Here is a 12,002-nt window from a genome sequence, read left to right on the forward strand (position 1 = left end):
TACTATGCATAATTTAGCCTTCCACAAACGAATGCGTGAATAAAGTCAAGTCTTTGATCTTCCATTTTGTATCAAATATATTCTCTCTGAAACATGCTGTCAAGATAAGAAAGTTTAGTGCTAATTTCCTTAAAAAATACTAAATACACTTTCATATATGGCTACTTTGAAAAGATTATTCTTAATAAAAACCCTTTAAACACCTGGGTGGGGGTAGAATAGTCAGGGCTATGGGAAACCCAAGATGGCTGCTTTGTTCTTCCTATTCCCTGAGGAACTCCATTTTTCTGGTTTTACATTCCTTCACCCACCACAGGGCATTTAAGATGACTCAAATTATTAATAGACATTGGTGGGGAAACTTCTATAAAATTGCAAAAACAGTTTACCAACAATGTCTGACCTGTCAGGTCCATAATCCTAGGAAAACAATTTTTGTCCCTAGAGGCAAAAACCTCCTCCCTCTGGACCCCTTGAACACCTGAGGCTGGACTTTATTTAATTGACACTTAGCAGGGGTTACCAATATGTTCTTGTTGTTGTATGTGTGTTTTCCAGATAGGTTGAAACCTTCCCCTGCCTCCAGGCTGATGATGACCTTATGTGGCTAGATGGGATAATGCTGAATTCATGAATCATTTAATCAAGCCAATTAGATATCATGAAAACATGATATATCAAAACTTGTAGAATACAGTTAACACAGTGCTAAGCAGAAAATTTATAGCTCTAAACACATTTAGGAGAAAAGAAGGAAGGTTGAATATCTGTGATATAACTTCTAAATCAAGAAAAAAAAAAGCAAATTAAACCCAAACAAAGTAGAAAAAAGAAAATAATAAAAAAAGAGCAAAACAGTGAAGGAGAAAGCATATATGTAATGAGACTATTAATAAAGAGAAAAGTTAGGTCTTTGAAAAGATTAATCAGGGGCGCCTGGATGGCTCAGTCGTTAAGCATCTGCCTTCGGCTCAGGTCATGGTCTCAGAGTCCTGTGACCAAGCCCCGCATCGGGCTCTCTGCTCAGCGGGAAGCCTGCTTCTCCCTCTCCCGCTCTCCCTGCTTATGTTCCCTCTCTCGCTGTGTCTCTCTCTGTCAAATAAATAAATAAAATCTTTAAAAAAATATATTAATCAAATTGATAAACTTTTAGCAAGACTGATCAAGTAAAGAAAAAACACAAATTACCAATAAAGCAAATGAAAAGGGAAACATCACTATTAAATCTACAAACACTTGGGTGCCTGGCTGGCTCAGTTAGAAGAGCATGTGACTCTCAATCTTGGGGTCATGAGTTCGAGCCCCACATTGGGTGTAGAGATTACTTAAAATAAATAAATAAACTTTAAAAAAAATCCATACACACTAAAAAGATAGAAGCTTTTCTAAACAATTGATGTCAATAATCAAATAATAATTTTATCTGAAAAATCAGGTGAAATGGACAAATTCCCTGAAAAACACAACTTACAAAAGTTGACACAAAAAGAAATAAAAAATCTGAATAGCCCTGTATCTACTCAAGAAATTGAATCCATAATTAAAGCTCTTCCAGCAAAGAAACTGCAAGATTCAAGAGCTCTGCTAGTGAATTGTCCAAATATGCCCAGAGCTCCACACAATCGTGTCACATCCTCTCCCCTCCTTCCACTTTAATGCTCAGATTCTCACCATCATGTTCTGCTTTGAGACCAATGCCATCATTCCAATACCCGTGTTTATGTTTGTCACCACCTGAAGCCTAAGATCATCTCCTATCACCCTCATCTCCACACAGCTCTGCACATCCCTTAATTGAATTCCATTTCCCACCCTTCTCTGACTTCCCAAAACCTTCAAACGTGCCCTTTGGAACCCAGTCCACCATCAACTGAACCACCCATAAACACCTCTTCTCTGAATACTCCCTTCACCTTGTTGCTCTAATTGAAACTGGCTCTTTCCTAAGAATACCTTGTTCCCTTTATCCCCCATCAAAGGGTGGTTGTTTTCATTTCCCACAGCCCTTGTACCTGAGTCTGGAGTATAGACGGAACACTAACTACAGTGGAGCTTAGACAGTTTAAATCTATACTGGGGTGTAGGCAATGGAGCACTGCCTGCTCCTCGGTGCTACTTCTATAACATTATCCTTACTTTCTTCCTAAAAAAAAAAAATCTTGTCTTGAAAATTACGCCCTCAGATTTCACTACTCTCTGTTCCTCATTGTTGTAGCCATCACAGACCCCTGGATCTTCCCTCACATGCCTTGAAGGATATTGGTGCCTGGTCACTATCAATTTCCCCTATACTATTCTTGACATGTTACTTGGCAATTTCAATATCTATGTTAATAATTCTTCCAATTGCTAGCTTTTCAATTTCTTAGCTTATACTTCCCAATCTTGTTTTCCACTCTACCCCAGTCACATACTCTCAGGACATATCCTAGACTATGTTTTTATCCGTAACTGCACGGCTTCACTTCCCCCCTTACCTAGCTTGGTGCCATGGACCATTATTTAAATCACCCCCTATCATACACCCTCAACCACCTTGTCTCTCTTTTCCTCCTACTTCATTAGTCGGGGTTCTCCAGAGAAACAGAGCCAATAGGATATGTATAGAGGTATATATCAAAAGAGATTTATTATAAAAATTGGCTTGTGCAGTTATAGAAGCCAACGAGTTCCACAATCTACCATCTGCAAGTTGAACAACTATGGCAACTGGTGGTGTAATTCAATTCAAATCCAAAGGCCTGAGAATCGGGGTCTGATGGCATAAGTCCCCATCTGAGTCCAAAAGCCCAAGAACTAGGAGCATTGATGTCTGAGGGCAGGAAAAGATGGGTGTCTCAGCTCAAGCATAAAGAGAATGAATTCAACCTTTACCTGCCTTTTTGTTCTATTCAGACCTTCAACAGATTGGGTGATGCTTACTTATATTGGGGTTCAAAATTCATATGCTAGTCTTTTCTGGAAACATCCTCACAAATACATCCAGAAATGTTTTACCAGCTGTCTGTGTATCCTTAGACCAGTCAAGTTGACACATAAAATTAACCATCACATTTAGTAAAATCCAGCTGTAAATATATCCAACTCCCTACCCACTGTACCTCTAACTGAATGTGCATGGAGAAAAGCACAGAAATATGTTGACTAGTCTCAATTTAAATTCTTGTCTATGGCTATACCACCCTGAATATGCCTGATCCCATCTGATCTCAGAGGGTAAGCAGGGTCAGGCCTGGTTTGTACTTGGATGGGAGACTGCTTGGGAATGCTAAGTGCTGTAGACTGTTAAAAAGAAGAAGAAATTCCTAATACCTAACCTCAAGTAGGCCATTAGTGCTTCTGGAGGACCCTACTGCACTTCCTACTCGAGTGGTCACACCTTCTCCTCTTTAACTTCCTTCTCTGCTGGACTCAGTCCCAGGACCCTGGGATCATGACCTGAGCCGAAGGCAGACGCATAACTGACTGAGCCACTCAGGTGCCCCTCCGTGAGAAACTCTACTGTGAGAACTTCCATATGATTTCATCACCACATCTCTCCGGACTCTGACTTTCCTCCTATTCTGCAGGGGGATTATACATGGTCCTTGCTAGATAACCCTTAGCTCCCAGCTAACTTTTGCACCAGTTCAAATCCCCTTTCACTCACCTAAGGACATCAAATAGGGAAATGTCTCCTCTTGCTTTTTACATCATCAAATGTTTCCTCCTTACTAGATCACTCCCATAAATATGCTATAATATTTCCCATTATAAAAAGAAAAATGTGGCCCCACTTCCCCCTCTAGTTACACTTCATACTATGCTCTCTGTTTCATGAAAACTTCTTGAAGAAGTTATCTATACTCACTGTCTCCACCTCCTCTCCTATCATTCAGTCTTGAAACCACCCCAGCCAGGATTTTGTCAAGGTCATCAGTGATTGTAGGTCTCAGACCACATTTTATTCAGCCTCACAACAGCATTTGATCCATTGATTTTTGTCTTCCTTCCATAGCTGTTTTCTCCTCTTGCTTTCTAGGACACCACTCTCTCTTGGTTCTCTTTCTACCTCATTGATGACTGTGCATCAGTTTCCTTTGCTGGAAATTTCCTTTCTTTGACCTCCATATGTTAGAATTCCCCAGACTCAGCCTTGGATCTCTTTCCTTCTCAATTTACCCTCATCCCTTAATGATCTCATAAAGTCCATAACCATGTGTTTTGTGCACATTGACAATTCCCACATTTTTTTTTTTCTTGATCCCTGGCTTTTACCTTGAATTCCCAGCTTGCAGAAGGGGGTAAGTGTCCAACTCCCAAACCTGTTCTTCCCATTGTCCTCCCCATTTCAGTAAATGGAAAATCTGTTCATTCAGTTGATCTAGTTAAAAAACTTGGAATTATTGAGGCACCTGGGTGCCTCAGTTGGTTGAGCGTCCGACTCTTGGTTTCGGCTCAAGACATGATCTCATGGGTTGTGAGATCAAGCCCACAAAGGGCTCCCCACTCAGTGGGGAGTCGGCTTGAAGGTTCTCTCCCTCTGCCCGCCCCCCACTTGTGAGCATGTGCTCTCTTTCTTTCTCTCAAATAAACGTAAGTCTTAAAAAAAAAAAAAAACTTGGAATAATCCTCGGCCCTTCTCTTGCTTTCATACCCTACATGCAATCTGTCTATTATCAAGCATTTCACTGTTTCCATCATTTCCATCTCTCCCAAATAGCTGTCTCCCTGAAGTTTTAAATAGCCTCTTAGATGATCTCCCTGCTTCCTCTTTTGCCCTCTACTATGGATCCTCAAGGTAGCAGTTAAAATGACCCTGTTAAAGCATAAACCAGATGTTGATATTCCTCTGCTCAAAATCCTCCAAAGGCATCCCATCATCTTCATAGTAAAAGCCTTGTAATGACCTTAAAGCCCTACATGATGTATCTCTTTAGTATCTCCCTCATCTTGCCTCCTATAATTATCCCCCCAATCTTCAGAACTAAGTTCCCCTTCATGTTCCTCAACATGCTCCCACCTCACAAACTTTGTACTTCCTGATCTCTTCAGCTAAAATGCTCTTCCCTCACTGTCCACATGGCTTGTGCCCTCACTTCTTTCAGGTCTCTGTTCAAAGATCACATTATCAACAAAGTCTTTCCTTTCACCTCCACCCCAAGGATAATCTGTTTTCCTTATCATGATCCTTTTCCCCAGATCACCTATTATCACCTAATATTTAATACACATATTTTTAAATTGTTTATCATCTGTCTTCCTTCTGTAGAATATAAGCTCCATAGGGAAACAGCCTTAGCTGTTTTGTTCACTGAGGTATCTCAAGCACCTAATACTTAGCTGTAAGTACTCACTAAAGAGTTGTTATATGGGGGCAACTGGGTAGTTGAGTTGGTTGAGCAACTGCCTTCAGCTCAGGTCATGATCCCAGAGTCCTGGGATAGAGCCCCGCATAGGGCCCATTGCTCAGTGGGGAGCCTGCTTCTCCTTCTCCTTCTCCTTCTACCTGCTACACCACCTGCTTGTGCTCTTTCTCTCTCTCTCTGTCAAATAGATAAATAAAATCTTAAAAAAAAAAGTTGTATGGTGACCAACATAAAATAATAAAATTAAATTAAATTAAAAAAAGAGTTGTTATATGAATAAATCAATTTCTTTTTTGCATTATCTTTGTACACCTTAGTTGTAACTTGATATTCCTTTACAGATATATATATTTTTTTAAGATTTTATTTATTTATTTGACAGAGACAGAGACAGCGAGAGCAGGAACACAAGCAGGGGGAGTGGGAGAGGGAGAAGCAGGCCTCCCGCTGAGCCGGGAGCCCGATGTGGGACTCGATCCCAGGACCCTGGGATCATGACCTGAGCCGAAGGCAGTCGCTTAACCAACTGAGCCACCCAGGTGCCCTACAGATATATTTTTATTATAACTTAATCTTTGTTCTGAATAAATTATGCTCTTATAGCTTTAATGACATTTTTATTCCTTTATTATGCTTTCAAGCTCTGAACAATCTTTGAGCATTATTGTATATGCCTTTCTCATAGTAACTACTTCAGTTTTTTCCAGCTTTATTGATATATTCATAAAAACTATTTCTTAAATCTATTACTTTATAGTTAATACTAATCTTGTTGAAATCTTCATCTGGTTTTGGACTTTCTGAAATTGTAGGTGTATTCTCAATCTGTATGCCAGTTCTCTTTTCCTCTTTGATGTTGTAATATTTTCAGTATGGATCTATGTTTTTCTTACAATTCCCTCACTGTTTTTTCAACTTTGCATGTGTTTGTGCATGTGTATATTGATGCTGATGGTAGTAAAACACAAAGCTGAAGTTTTATTTTTAAGAAATTGTAATATAGATATTAAGGCTTCAGAGATGAAAATACCTGGAGCCAAATCATAAAATAGATCTTCTTATGACAAACACTAATAACTTCCAAAATGATATATACAAAATATCTCCGTTATGAGTGGTCCACATTTAGGAAGAAAGAATATTTTAAGAAAATGGTTAAGTTAAAGGAGTGTGTAAAGCTCAAATATATTAAGCATCCAAAGCCTTGTAGACACCAGAATTCAATAGAGGAATGAGAGGAAAGCACTGGAGTAAAGTTTGTCTTGTGAGATGGTCACGAGAAGTGTGTGATAACCTCCCACATTCTGTTTGCCTAACTGGTTTGTTCATCTGCAGCAAGTATGACAAAAGTGTTTCACAAGTCCCATCCCTGTCCTGTAACCCTACACTCAGAGGTTAACTCAGAAGATTATAAGTTCCTACAGAAAATGGAGGATATATCTGTACTACCTCCAGTTGATGGAGCCTGGAACTAATGCTGGTTGGGAAACAACATATTTAACCATCTAGAGGTTGTAGACTTTGAGGGATTGCTAACAACTGGAAATATAAAGAGACACAGCAGGACTGGGAGTGCTTGCTTACTTACCCTTTTTTTTTTTTTTGAGTCCTTCAAACAATACCTAAAAATGTTTTGCTTCTTGCAATGGCAGAGTTGGCCATTTTAAAACTAACCCTCCTACTAAAAAACAACTAGAAAAGTTAGATGAAAGGATTTTTTTGAGAGAGAGAGAGCGGGGGGGGGGGTGCAGGGGGAGAGGGAAAGACAGAGAGAATCTTAAGCAGACTCCACACCCAGTGTGGAGCCCAATGCGAGGATCAGTCTCACTACCCTGAGATCATGACCTGAGTTGAAATCAGGAGTTGGACGCTTAACTGACTGAGCCACCCAGGTGCCCCTGAAATGTTGGGTTTTTTTAATCCACTGAAAGGCATTGGAGATTTCTCTAGTTAGAGAGGATTATAAAATCAAAATCCAAGAGAGGAGGAAAGCCGAGAGTAGTGTAACATTTGGGGATGCTTTTCCAAATTTCCAGTTTCCAAAAACAGCATCTGAGAGTATGAGAAGCTGAATAAAGACCTTGTGGGGACTCACTCAGACCCCCAGAAGTGGTATAAAGATTATTTTAAGATAAAAACATTTGAGATTCAACAAATGCAGAAAGAAGCCTTCTTGGAGCTTCACTTATTTGACTAAAAGCAGAAACTTCTTAGAAATGAGACTGCTATAAATTCCCTTTTCAGGATAGGTCTATTCCCAGGAGAGAGACCAAGAGTAAACCTACCATAAATCTTTCCAGGGGAGTTTCAGGGTCATGGAAAAGACAGAAAGACCACTGGCACCTGCATAAACAAAATCACAAACTTTCTTATCTCTCTTTGTTCTCCTAAAACCCATTTGTCTTTCCTAAAGAAATCTATTTGTTCTTTCTATAGGAGCCTTTTCTCCCCTCCTTCCTTCCTCCTACTATGTTAAGTATATAAACCCCGAATTCTAAACACCTCCTTGGGTTACTCATCACTGAGTACATGCAATCACACATATATAGATATCAAGTAGAGAGTTGAATGTATAAGTCTAGAATTTGAAAGAAAGATCAAGGCTGGAGATATAATTTTTGGAATTATATAGATGGAATTTAAAACTATGAGACAGGTGGAGATCACAAAGGGAATGAGTGCAGCTAAAGAATAGAAGATGAAGAATTTAGCAGTGGGTCAATACAAGACAGAAAATTCTCCAGAATAGACCATATACTGGGTCACAAATCAGGTCTCAACCGATACCAAAAGATTGAAATTATTCCCTGCATATTCTCAGACCACAATGCTCTAAAACTGGAACTCAATCACAAGAAAAAAATTGGCAGAAATTCAAACACTTGGAAGCTAAAGACCACTCTGCTCAAGAATGTTTGGGTCAACCAGGAAATCAAAGAAGAACTTAAACAATTCATGGAAATCAATGAGAACAAAAACACATCGGTCCAAAACCTATGGGATACTGCAAAGGCGGTCCTAACAGGGAAATACATAGCCATCCAAGCCTCACTCAAAAAAATAGAAAAATCCTGAATTCACCAACTAACTCTACACCTTAAAGAACTAGAGAAAAAGCAACAAACGATGCCTAAGCCATGCATTAGAAGAGAAATAATTAAAATTAAAGCAGAGATCAATGAATTAGAAACCAGAAACACAGTAGATCAGGTCAACGAAACTAGAAGTTGGTTCTTTGAAAGAATTAATAAGATCGATAAACCACTGGCCAGACTTATCCAAAAGAAAAGAGAAAGGACCCAAATTAATAAAATTATGAATGAAAGGGGAGAGATCACGACTAACACCAAGGAAATAGAAAAAATTATTAGAAATTATTATCAACAACTATATGCCAATAAACTCAGCAATCTGGATGAAATGGAGGCCTTCCTGGAAACCTATAAACTGCCAAGACTGAAACAGGAAGAAATTGACAACCTGAATAGACCAATAACCAGTAACGAGATTGAAGCAGTGATCAAAAACCTCCCAAAATACAAGAGTCCAGGGCCTGATGGATTCCCTGGGGAATTCTACCAAACATTCAAAGAAGAAATAATACCTATTCTACTGAAGTTGTTTCAAAAAATAGAAACAGAAGGAAAACTTCCAAACTCATTCTATGAGGCCAGCATTACCTTAATCCCCAAACCAGGCAAAGACCCCATCAAAAAGGAGAATTTCAGACCAATATCCCTGATGAATATGGATTCCAAAATCCTCAACAAAATCCTAGCTAATAGGATCCAACAATACATTAAAAGGATCATCCACCACGACCAAGTGGGATTTATCCCCGGGATGCAAGGGTGGTTCAACATTTGCAAATCAATCAATGTGATAGAACACATTAATAAGAGGAGGGAGAAGAATCATATGGTCCTCTCAATTGATGCAGAAAAAGCATTTGACAAAATACAACATCATTTCCTGATTAAAACTCTTCAGAGTATAGGGATACAGGGAACATTCCTCAAGTTCATAAAATCCATCTGTGAAAAACCCACAGCGAATATCATCCTCAATGGGGAAAAGCTGAGAGCCTTTCCCTTAAGATCAGGAACACGTGAAGGATGCCCACTCCTGCCACTATTGTTCAACATAGTACTAGAAGTCCTAGCAACAGCAGACAACAAAAAGAAATAAAAGGTATTCAAATTGGCAAAGAAGGAGTCAAACTCTCTCTTTTCGCAGATGACATGATACTTTAGGTGGAAAACCCAAAAGACTCCACCCGCAAATTACTAGAACTCATCCAGCAATTCAGCAATGTGGCAGGATACAAAATCAATGCACAGAAATCAGTTGCTTTCTTATACACTAACAATGCAACTGTAGAAAGAGAAATTAGAGAAATAATTCCATTTACAATAGCACCAAAAACCATAAGATACCTCGGAATAAACCTAACCAAAGAGGTAAAGGATCTATACTCTAGGAACTACACAACACTCATGAAAGAAATTGAAGAAGACACAAAAAGATGGAAAAATATTCCATACTCATGGATCAGAAGAATAAACATTGTTAAAATGTCTATGCTACCCAGAGCAATCTATACCTTCAATGCCATCCCGATCAAAATTCCAATGACATTTTCCAAAGTGCTGGAACAAACGATCCTAAAATTTGTATGGAATCAGAAAAGACCCCGAATCGCCAAGGAAATGTTGAAAAAGAAAAACAAAGCTGGGGGCATCACGTTGCCCGATTTCAAACTATATTACAAAGCTGTGATCACCAAGACAGCATGGTACTGGCACAAAAACAGACATATAGACCAATGGAACAGAACAGAGAACCCAGATATGGACCCTCAACTCTATGGTCAAATAATCTTTGAAAAAGCAGGAAAAAACATGCAATGGAAAAAGGACAGTCTCTTCAATATATGGTGCTGGGAAAATTGGACAGCCACATGCAGAAGAATGAAACTTGACCATTCTCTAACACCATTCACAAAGATAAACTCACAGTGGATGAACGACCTCAATGTGAGACAGGAATCCATCAAAATCCTAGAGGGAAACATAGGCAGTAACCTCTTTGACATCGGCCACAGCAACTTCTTTCAAGATACATCTCCAAAAGCTAGTGAAACAAAAGCAAAAATGAACTTTTGGGACTTCATCAAGATAAAAAGCTTCTGCACAGCAAAGGAAACAGTCAACAAAACAAAGAGGCAACCCACAGAATGGGAGAAGATATTTGTAAATGACACCACAGATAAAGGGCTGGTATCCAAGATCTATAAAGAAATTCTCAAACTCAACACCCAAAAAACAAATAATCAAGTCAAAAAATGGACAGAAGACATGAACAGACACTTCTCCGAAGAAGACATGCAAATGGCTAACAGACACATGAAAAAATGTTCATCATCATTAGCCATCAGGGAACTTCAAATCAAAACCACATTGAGATATCACCTTACACCAGTTAGAATGGCAAAAATGGACAGAAAAAGAAACAACAAATGTTGGAGAGGTTGTGGAGAAAGGGGACCCCTCTTCCACTGTTGGTGGGAATGCAAGTTGGTACAGCCACTTTGGAAAACAGTGTGGAGGTTACTCAAAAATTTAAAAATAGAGCTACCCTATGACCCAGTAATTGCACTACTGGGTATTTACCCTGAAGACACAGATGTAGTGAAAAGAAGGGCCATATGCGCCCCAATGCTCACAGCAGCAATGTCTGCAATAGCCAAACTGTGGAAAGAGCCAAGATGCCCTTCAACAGATGAATGGATAAAGAAGATGTGGTCCATATATACAATGGAATATTACTCAGCCATCAGAAAGGATGAATACCCAACTTTTACATCAACATGGATGGGACTGGAGGAGATTATGCTAAGTGAAATAAGTCAAGCAGAGAAAGTCAATTATCATATGGTTTCACTTATTTGTGGAACATAAGGAATAGCATGGAGGACATTAGGAGAAGGAAGGGAAAAATGAGGGGGGGGGCAGTTGGAGGGAGAGATGAACCATGAGAGACTATGAACTCTGAGAAACAAACAGGGTTTTAGAGGGGAGGGCGGAGGGGGGAGGGGGGATTGGTTAGCCCGGTGATGGGTATTAAGGAGGGCACGTACTGCATGGAGCACTGGGTGTTATACGAAAACAATGGATCGTGGATCACCACATCAAAAACTAATGATGTATTGTATGGTGACTATCATAATAAAATTTAAAAAAAGAAAGAAAGAAAGAAAGGAAGGAAGGAAGGAAGGAAGAAGGAAAGAAAGAAAGAAAGAAAAGAAAGAAAAGAAAAGAAAAGAAAAGAAAGAAAGAAAGAAAGAAAGAAAGAAAGAAAGAAAGAAAGAAAAATTAAGAAAAGCAATAAAAGAGAAAGAGAAGGAGCAACCAGTGAGTGAGCAGTGTTCTGGTAGCCAAGTGAGGAAATGTATCAAGAAGAAGTAAATAGGGCGCCTGGGTGGCTCAGTTGGTTAAGCGACTGCCTTCGGCTCAGGTCATGATCCTGGAGTCCCTGGATCGAGTCCCGCATGGGGCTCCCTGCTCGGCGGGGAGTCTGCTTCTCCCTCTGACCCTCCCCCCTCTCATGTGCTTGCTCTCTCTCATTCTCTCTCTCTCAAATAAATAAATAAAA

General features: G+C 39.5%; 1 pseudogene; it reads left to right on the plus strand.

The window, feature by feature from the left end:
* The first annotated feature begins 3,165 nt into the window (after positions 1-3,165).
* LOC123325823 lies at positions 3,166-3,284 on the plus strand (annotated as a pseudogene).
* Positions 3,285-12,002: the final 8,718 nt, after the last annotated feature.

The sequence above is a fragment of the Neomonachus schauinslandi genome, chromosome 9 (assembly GCF_002201575.2).
Source record: "Neomonachus schauinslandi chromosome 9, ASM220157v2, whole genome shotgun sequence".
Taxonomy (NCBI): domain Eukaryota; kingdom Metazoa; phylum Chordata; class Mammalia; order Carnivora; family Phocidae; genus Neomonachus; species Neomonachus schauinslandi.